This window comes from Curcuma longa, chromosome 14 (genome assembly GCF_044706935.1).
Source record: "Curcuma longa cultivar G26 ecotype Majalengka, Jawa Barat chromosome 14, ITB_CL_G26_1.1, whole genome shotgun sequence".
Lineage (NCBI taxonomy): Eukaryota > Viridiplantae > Streptophyta > Magnoliopsida > Zingiberales > Zingiberaceae > Curcuma > Curcuma longa.
The window spans coordinates 4,208,970-4,219,696 of record NC_133874.1 but is presented as its reverse complement, the minus strand read 5'-3'; the positions used below and the strand labels follow the sequence as shown (position 1 = coordinate 4,219,696).

At 36.3% G+C, this 10,727-nt stretch overlaps 1 pseudogene; it reads left to right on the top strand.

Annotated features, from left to right (window-relative positions):
* The first annotated feature begins 783 nt into the window (after positions 1-783).
* LOC141845435 (uncharacterized) lies at positions 784-2,848 on the top strand (annotated as a pseudogene).
* Positions 2,849-10,727: the final 7,879 nt, after the last annotated feature.

Here is a 10,727-nt window from a genome sequence, read left to right as displayed (position 1 = left end):
CTGAATAATTAAATTCATATGGTCATGTACATTAATCATGTATAACTTCATTATACAATAATATTAGTGCATGACATAATAAATATATATGTATATATATAAATATAGTTCAGCTAATGATTATAATATACATGCATATTATTTTAAGATGGCTTATGCTTATGATATAAATATATACATAATTTTATATTAATTAAGATAATTTGTGATCACCAAATTGACCAAACTAGAATAATTAGTTGACATGCATAAAATAATTATTTATTTATCATATTTATAAAAATATCTATTTAAAAAAATAATAAATAAATATGATTCATTGATCATTAAAATTATAGATTTTTTCAAAGAAAATTTAATTTTTATAATTAGTGACATAAATGAAGAAATTAAAATTCTTAAACTAAATATATTTTGTTTATCCAAAGATGACATATATATTTGTTTAAAGATTTTAATTTTTTTAATAACGTTAGAAGACATTTAATTTTTGATAATATATTGTAATATTAACCCAAATGTATATTATAATATATTCTAATATTTTATCTGAATTTGTATATCTTATTTGCAATAATTTCTCTTTATTCACAAGCTTTTTCTGTTACTATGTTTAATGGTTTGAATTTCTTTGAATGGAGCGAACAAGTAAATTTTCATTTAGGTGTATTAGATCTTGACTTTGCACTATTAAAAGAAAAATCCACTTCTATTATTGATTCAAGAAGTGAAGAAAAGAAGTCTAAATATAAAACATAGGAATGGTCTAATAGATTGAGCCTTATGTTTATGTGAATGACTATCGTAAACAACATTAAGACTACCATTTCGCAAACAAAAAATGTAAAGGAATATTTAAAATTTATGGAAGAATATTTTCATTCTACTGATAAGTTACTCGTCGGTATATTAATGGCACAACTCACGACCATAAAATTTGATGGATCATGTAGTATGCAAGAACATACTATTGAGATGGCTAATATTGTAGCAAAATTAAAGTCTTTAGGAATGGTTGTAGATGACTCTTTTTTGGTTCAGTTTATTCTAAATTCACAGCCTCCTCAATATGGTGCTTTTCAAATTAACTATAACACTATTAAGGAAAAGTGAAATGTTATTGAATTGATAAGTAAATTTATTCAAGAGGAAAACAGGCTTAAGAATTTAGGAAGTCATTCCATCAACCTCACCACTCAAGGAGCTGTTAAAACACTAAAAGCAAAAAACCAAAAGTTTCAAGAAAAAGACAAGGCCTATTAAATCTTCTCAGGCTAATAAGAAGGAACACAATAATGATAAGTGTCATTTCTGCAAGAAAGAAGGACACTATCAAAAATATTGCCCTAAATGCAAGGCTTGCTTCGAAAAGAAAGGTATATTAAAAACTTATGTTTGTTTCGAATTAAACATGATGGATGTTCCTCATAATACTTGGTAACTTGAGTCTGGTCCTACTACTGATGTATCCAATATGATACAGAGATTTCTTACAATCCAAACCACAAACTGATTCTGGAGTTCTTATTGATAGTTTATATAAATTAAAACTTGATAATAAATTTATTGAATCCTTACTTACTGTGTATCAAAATATTAGAATTAAACGTAATATGCTTAATAAAAATTCTGCTTTCTTGTGGCATAAGCATTTGGGTCACATATCCAAAGAAAGAATAGAAAGATTAGTAAAGAATGAAATTCTATATAATATAGATTTTATCAATCTTGGTTTATGTGTGGATGGTATTAAAGGAAAACAAACCAGACATAATAAGAAATGAGCTATGAGAAGTACTCAATGTAAAATACCAGAACTTCTAGGGATTTATTTGTAAATATCCCTAGTAGTAGGGGTTTATTTGTAAATAAACCTATTTAAGGGGTTAAATGGAATCTTTCTAAACCTAAGATAGATTAGATTAACCCTATGGTTTAATTTAGGGTTAATTGGGTTAAATGGATGGGTTATTGGGTAGCCCAAATAAAGCCCAATTAAAGATTTATAGGTTAATGGATTAATTGAGATAATGGTTAATGGCTAGTGGGTCAAAGAGTTAATAGGTTTTGGATTCAAACCCGCTAACCAACCGGCCCGTTAACGAAAAACCCAATAAGAAAACCTTAATCGTGATTTTTCTTCTTCCCGTTCTTTCTCCATCATGACGAGCCTCTGTTGCTCCTCTCCTTTGTTGATGCCGACGACTTCGTGTCCACCGCTAGTGCCAATCGGAGTTGAAGAACAATGGCCACCTGAGATTGAGCTGTTGGAGAGTGGTTCTCGTCGGAGGTACCTCAGATCGAGGCGTGGGGCAGCTTTGGGCGACGGCGAAACTAAGAGGAAGATCGGTAAGTGGGGGATTGAGCGAGATCTGAGGTTTTATTGGTGTATAAACCGAATTTCCTTTGAATCTCCTCAGTTCTTGATTGGTGTTTCTTCTTCTCAGCTTGCGGAGTAGAACCGATCTGACTTGATCGCTGTTGGATCGGCTGAGAAGGGAGAAGAAGGAGCTGAAGGTTGATTCTAGGGCAAAGGAGATTTGATCTTGAGGTAGGTCTCCTTAATTCCAATCTGGTTGTTGTGATTATTTGGGATTTGGATCAGTTTCTTATTCTCTCACAGATTATAGATGCGATCTAATCAGAGTTTGAAGAGGTTTCGGCAGCTAGGTTAGGAGGCGAAACCTAAGCCTTGATTTAGGGCAATTGATCCATCCGAAGGTGAGAGTGTTTTCTTGAATTAATTCAGTGTTGATAATGATGTTATGAGCTGTGTTGGTGGATGTAATTGTTTTGATCAGATTGTTCTGTTGAAACTGTGGAGAAGAAGAAGGGAAATCGAAATTGAAGTCTAGGGCAAGGCAATGGGTTATATCTAAGGTGAACCTTCTTGAGGTAAGTTTTTCTAATTGCTTTGCTTTGATGGTTGATTCTAGGAGTATTCGGTGGGTGTTGTTTTACTGATTTAGTGTAAGTTGTATGAGGTTTAAATGTTATAAATCAAGACTGATAAGTTGTGGAATGGTGTTAATGGATTGGGTTGAAAGAATTTAATTAGCTATTTTGGGTTCGCTGTTGATCTTGTTACTGTTGGATCTATTAGTTTACTTGGATTGGTTTAATTATGTTAAACTAGATGGATTGGGAAAACCTAGGGTTGATCAAATAGAGATTAATTATATTAATTGATTAAGGATATTAATTGATTAATTAATTAATCCTTATGAGTATCAATCTAACGATTTGATTAGTCTAACCTAAGGTTGATTGATTAGCTTAGGTTTGATTAAACATGAAGTTAGTTGTATTGATCGATTCGATTAGTACAACTAATTGATTGATTAGTTAAAACTTTGTTAATATCGACCTAAAGATTAGATTAGTCTAAACCGAGTTAAGGTTAGTTAAAGAGGGTTAAAGTAACCCTTAGAGTTTCCTTGGTTGGATTAGGATTTCTTTGATGTATCATTGTATTTAGAGTTGTTATTACTCTTTTGCAGGACCCTGAGCAATTATAGAACTTCGATACGATACGAGAGTATTTTTTGGAGGTTCTATTCGACGTGCGGTTACAGGTGGATAGTCTACTGTATTTAGTCAATACAGTTCATTTCTTATTCTAGTGCATGTTGTCTTTTCATTTCTGTCTATTATGTTACCTATTGTGCTCCCATACTTGTTATAGATTATACGCTTATGATACTCATGTTTATCACATGCTTGATCTTATTTATTTGACCTTATTATCAGTTCTGTTTATACTCTTTGATGCTTGAGATCATTGTTTATCTATGCTTATGTTTACTGTCTCTATTTCAGTTATGTTATCATCATGTTGATACCTGTGATCAGTAGGACTTTTCATTAGTACCTACACATGTTAATTAACACGGTGTTAATTAACATGGTAGAGGATGATTATTCGGACTTGATCATGTCATCATGATGCATGAGCTCGATTGTAAATCCCAATAGGGTGTATCGTGCCGGTAGTTGGCCTATAGTGATATAGGTGGTTATTACCATATTTCACCAGGTACGGTGATGAGCTGTATGGCTTTCACGCTGCAGCTGAGTCAGTGACTTGATCTCGACACCTTGATGGTGATACTCGGTCTGGCTATAGGAGTTGTATGGCTTTCACGCTGCAACCGTAGCCCGGTTGTATGGCTTGCACGCTGCAGCCGAGAGTGTTTACTCTGGACGAGCAGTGAGGACAGCACTGGCTATAGGTATTGTACGTAGCTCTTGATGGAGCTACCTACTGAGGGTGCTACCAGGCTACTTTATTGTAGTGCTGGATTTATAGCCCCGCTATTGTCATACACCTCTGACTCATTATACATGAGGCGCTGGAGCCAGTGTAGACTTGTCATACACCTCCGACTCATTATACATGAGGCACTGGAGCCAGTGTAGACTTGTCATACACCTCTGACTCATTATACATGAGGTGTTGGAGCCAGTGTAGACTTGTCATACACCTTCGACTCAATATATATATGAGGCGCGGGAGCCAGTGTAGACTGATGCATTACATACACACATTTGCATGATGAGATTTATATACATGCATTGGACCGTATATGTGTGGATTACATTATGAAGTGATTGTGCACTTGTATTGATACTTGATTGACACATTGCATAACATGATCATGCATATGGATTACTACGTGTATCTGAGATATGACATTACTTATATGATACTTGTAGGAGTTACGATACCTCTGACTCATTATACATGAGGCGCTGGAGCCAATGTAGACTTGTCATACACCTCCGACTCATTATACATGAGGCACTGGAGCCAGTGTAGGCTTGTCATACACCTCTGACTCATTATACATGAGGTGTTGGAGCCAATGTAGACTTGTCATACACCTTCGACTCAGTATATATATGAGGCGCGGGAGCCAGTGTAACGCCCCGGGAGACAGCTTTCCGAGAAATTTCGGCAGCATCTCCCCTGTAACAATTGACTTTCCCTGAATACATACATGATATAATAAATCCATAACAGGCTATGGATATGTAGTGACAGAAATAAATAAATAAAAGTGACCAACAAAGCCACATGCATATATATCCAACCCCTAATGATCCACAGGATCACTATCACCATCCCTGCAGCGGAAACAAGCACAACCACGCAGATATAATACGATCCACATCAACAAGTATATCCAAATCAGAAAGAATCCCAAAATATCCGATCGACATCCAAAACTCAAAACTCCAAAATCACAAATAGAGTAAACTAAGTCTGAATAAGTCCGCGAAACAGATAATATGGGAAATAAAGAAAAGAAACAATTAGATCCCCAGGGACTAGCAGTGCAGCTCTCCAGACGGCATCAACCTGAAACAGACATACGGGTAAACGGAGTGAGTTCAAACGAACTCAGCGGGTATCAAGTAGACATGTATCAAATAGCTAGCAGACAGTAATGGAAATACCGGTAGAAGAATGACAGGAATGAAAATCTGAACTCATGTGTATATATACTCACCAGAACATGCTAACGATATAATCATAGGTAACATGATCCCTAACAAATCCATACGATCCCTGTATATACATATCCAACATATGCAGAATAACCTGAATGCAACAATATCACCAAAGAATCCCTATATCATGCACAAGTACACTAACCTATCCTGGTCACCCCTGCTACCCATCTGATCCTTACATACCAAAGTGAGGTCGCGTGGGTCCTCAATGATAAATGCCCGTCAGATCCATCACCGAGATGTGAGGTCGCGTGGGAACTATGCCCGTCAGATCCATCACACTCGAATGGTGAGGTCGCGTGGGAACTGAATATGCCCGTCAGATCCATCACCGATAGGTGAGGTCGCGTGGGAACTGAATATGCCCGTCAGATCCATCACCGATAGGTGAGGTCGCGTGGGAACTGAATATGCCCGTCAGATCCATCACCGATAGGTGAGGTCGCGTGGGAACTAAATATGCCCGTCAGATCCATCACCGATAGGTGAGGTCGCGTGGGAACTAAATATGCCCGTCAGATCCAGCACTGGTATGTGAGGTCGTATGGGTAGGGGTATAACCGCTGTGCACTCTGACGTCATCGCTAATGCGTGACCGAATGGACAGTATGCTGGCCAGCGTGTTATAATATAACATGAACTCTAACCCTAGTACAGGTAACCACATCCAATCCATAATGCACACTACACTAATACTAAAGTGGTATAAAGTCATATGTCTAGCATGTGCATCGGAAAATGTGATGTATCACAATCAATCAGTAGCTATATGGAAAGCATCACATGATATACAGTCAAATGAATATCTGGTAAGTAATTAGATCATATGTATCAAACAAGAATCTGTATAAACTGGAAATATAATATCACTGGTAGCTAGAAATAAATACATGTCTAAACATGGCATATCTATAAATAGATAAGTCAGAGACAAGATACCCGCCTTTCGAAAGTAGTCGGTGCCCGAAAAGAAAACCTCCGTGTATAACAGGATCAACGAATCAAGGTCCTGTAAAATAAAATATCCTCTAAACATGATATTATATTAGATTCCTACAACAAGATAAACCCCAACCGAATCTATATTAACTCGACCAAGTCCAATTACTTAACCAACTCAATCAAGTACTAACTTTATTAAACCCATTAATTATAACTCCTCATTAAGACATCTCAAACCTTAATCCACAATTTAATTTATCTATTTAACCAAATTATTTTTAAGCATAACCTCACGTCAACCAATCCCAAATTGAACGTTATCCTCCCTTTATTAAATTTTATCCCATCTCGATTGATAAAGTAATCAAACGAATTATTAACCTACTTAAATCAACCAATCACTCCCTAATTCTTCCACCATGCTCACTGATCCAAAATAAATCGATATCCACACAACAGATCACATTCTATCCATTCTATCTGATTATCGCATATTGATTGAACAACTCTATTGACGACAATACATACACCATTTTAATAACCCTCAACAGATTCACATCCCAATTAATCACAATGATTATGTTCATCTTCAACCTACTTCAACATGGCAGAACTAATAAAAAATCAATCACACAGTACCCTTGTTCAAGCTTATCCGAACAGCACACTAACCACAGATCTCAACACAAATCCACTAACCATCTCTAATCAATAGCTAAATCTAAAATATCCATATGAGAATCAAGTAGATTTACCTCTAATCGAGCCGTTCACATCCCTAATACCCTTTCTTCTTGCTGCCGTAACTTCTTCAAGCTCCAATCGGCCAGCCCCTTTCCTCTTCCTATCCGAAAGCAAAGAACTCCACACTATGGAGAAGGAAACCGATCAAATCAGGGTAAACTCGAGGAAGACCTAATGAGACCTCCTTTGAGAAACCACGCAACCAAAACCTAGTTTGTACTTTCTACTTACCGATGATCTCTCCTTCAACTTGCTGCCGCCGAACCGCCTCCACCACACGTCGTTCCAACAAGACCTAGCACCGGTCTATGCAAGCTCCGATCAACGCTAGCTCTGGTTGCCAGCCCCTCCAGCTCTAGCTCCAGCGTCGGCTGGACTCTCTCTCTCGGCGCTGTCGGAGACGAAGGAGAGATCGAAGTCGTGGGCGCGCGATGAGACAGGGGATGTCGCAGGTTGGGAAAACGGAAATCGCTGCTCCTCTAGCCTCCCCGGCTCCGGCGTCAGCCCTCCTTTCACTCGGCTTCGGCGGAGACGGCACGAACAGCACCGCGTCGGCGCGATGAGGAAGGAAACAGCGCGGTGCGCTCGGGAACAGGGTGTCGCGACTTAGGTTGCTGTTCCGGGGTTTTTAAAACCTCTTAACGGGTTGGCTAAGTTTTAGGATCCAATAACACCCTTAAATCACTACCCATTAACCCTTAATCCAATTAGATGAGTTAGATTTAATTAATCAAACCCAAACCACCTTTGATCTCTTTTAATCAGCCTCCTTAATCTTCCCTAAAATAAAATTATAGGAATTAACAGGGTATTTTATTTACAATTAAACCTTCATGTTTCCGGTATTTTACATTCACAGCCACAGGCTGCTACTCCAAGGCCTACGATCATTTGATCATTTACGTTAGGCAATCCACTAAGTAACTCCCTTCTTACGAATGAGAGTTAACGATTACAAAATATCAGAATGGTAAGAATATTACAGTCCTTAAAAATTAAGTACAGAATCAATTGAATATTACCAAAGTGAAAGATATGCAGACTTCTCGTGCAGCACTTCGGTATTACGACGACGTTCTTGGGTGTTCTTTCACGTGCAGACAGTCGTCGGTTGTCTTTGAATTGATGTCCTAAGGGGTCTCCCTCGAAGCTCTTTTATAGGGTGTTCCAGGCGCCTGGAACCTTTTCCAGGCGCCTCCACGCTATTCGTCGGTCCACCATCGGCGCTATTGACTCGACACTTCCAGACGCCTGTATTCCTTTACGAGCATCTATATGCTGATATGGAAGTTTCGGATGAACTTTGACTTCCGCAATGCTTATATGAATCCGGGTGCCTGGAACCACTCTGAGCGCCTAGAAGCTGAGGTGTCCCGACCATTGGGACAATGCCACCTTACTACTTCGCTGGCCCGATTTCGTTGACGTTTGGTCGTCTGGACCAAATTCGAATGCCTAGACTCCGATCACCTGGATCCAGATAAGGGTGCTCAAAATCAAAGTTCTCGCCCCTCTTTTCCTGCATTACAAGTTAGCACAAAACAAAAGTAATAGGAAAGAGTTAAACAATTTTACAACTATTTTTAGTCTTAACTTCGGATTTCTAATAAAATCCTGGGTTGGACCGACATCTACTATTTATGATAAGTTGATGCATGACTTCTTAACTTTAACAGGAATGGTATAGACATCGGTTATGTTTCTTATAGGAATAGAAGCATCCAAGATGATTATTGCCTCCGTTGTCATGATAGATCTAGTCCTACCAATCTAAAGGTTGACTCACCTAGTGATTTTGCATAAAGAAATTCAGATCTAAGCCATTACATCATAAGAAAATTACTCTGTACATCTATGTTTTGGATTATAATTCTGTACTGTTCTAAGTGAACTAATGCAATTTTTGGCATAGTAGAATTGATGAAATTGCTGCAAAATGCAAGCTCTTGTAAAATGTGTGAAAAGCAAGAGAAACAAAGGGTAAATTAGATATATCCAGAGGTAAGGAGTAAATAATATGACCAACAGTATGCTGTTATATGGATCTATTAGATTGCATGATCTTATAATTCTTGGGTGCATGCAGTTTTCGTGCATATTACCTAAGTTTCAAAGTAATTTCATCTATATATGATTTTTGGCATTGTTCATTCAGACTTTTTGTGTAACCACTCACTCATTTTTCAAGTGTTGAACACATTGTCAGTAGAATATCTATTAAGATGAATTCAAACTGAAACTGATGGTTGATTACTGCAAAAAAGTGGATAAATTACTTTCTAATGGAATATGATTTTTGGATAATGTTATTCTGCTCCTATTGTTGACAACTAATTTGTTTGGTTAGGGTCCAATGTGGCTTGTTGCTGAGGAGGGTAAATCTAAGTGTACATGGGTGAGTCTTGATAACCTAACAAATTGCTTGATCCAAGGTACATTCTTGATTTAACTTAAGAGTATTCTCACCATCTTCCCTTATAATTATAGTTTTCTTTTTCTATATAAGAAATCAAGTGACTATACAACATGTATGTTTATTGTGGTGGAATTGTAGAAATTAAATTTCTAGATGTTTGTTGTATAGATTTTGGTTGCAGCTTGCAAGTTCTCCATTCTATCAACTTATCACCCAAAAGAGAATTCTATATTTATATGATTAACACAACTTGGAAAAGCATGTCTTGTTTGTTAATATGGAGACACACTTTAAGTTGGTTGATTATATAATATTTTGATTTTATTTTTTGAAAGACTAAGCTCCATAGGTTGATGGGAAGACAAAGAAAATTAAACATTGTTAATTATAGTAAAGATCTGAATCCAAAGAATGTTTCACAAAACAATGAAGAATCTCAAACTACTCTGAATTCTACCTCAAATCAAGTCCAATCAAGTGCAAAACATCTTACAACTTGCAGCTGAACAGGTATGCTAACATCAGATAAATTCCTTTTATATTTTGTTTGAAAAACTTGTTCTACATGCAATATAAAATTAACTGTCTAAATAATACTGTATTAGTTTTTTCTGTTAGTTTAATTAGTTTTAGCACTAATCACGATAAATTCCTTATATTGTTATCTTTATTTAAAATTTACATACTTTTTTATAGGTTCCGGATGCTTCAAGTAAGCTAAATGATCAAAATAATTCAGGATCTCAAAGTTCATGAAGATCATGAATATAGTAGGTATTTAATATGATTAACTTTCATTAAGATTGATGTTAATTTTGTTAAATACATTCACTTATATTAATGCTTCATTATAATTTAATTTGCAGATGATAACTAGAAGTGAATGTGCTCATTTTATTGATTGTTGGTGATTCATGTCTATCATATTTTGGAATTACATTTTGTATGCACCATATATATGTACTTTATGGGAGCATAACATGTTATATACTTTTTTAGATATTTCATGATTCCGTTTGTTTGTAATATTGATACATATAACTTTAGGATATGATTTACTTTTAATATAATTAGAGTCTTTTTTAAGATGATTGTTATTCTTATGTAA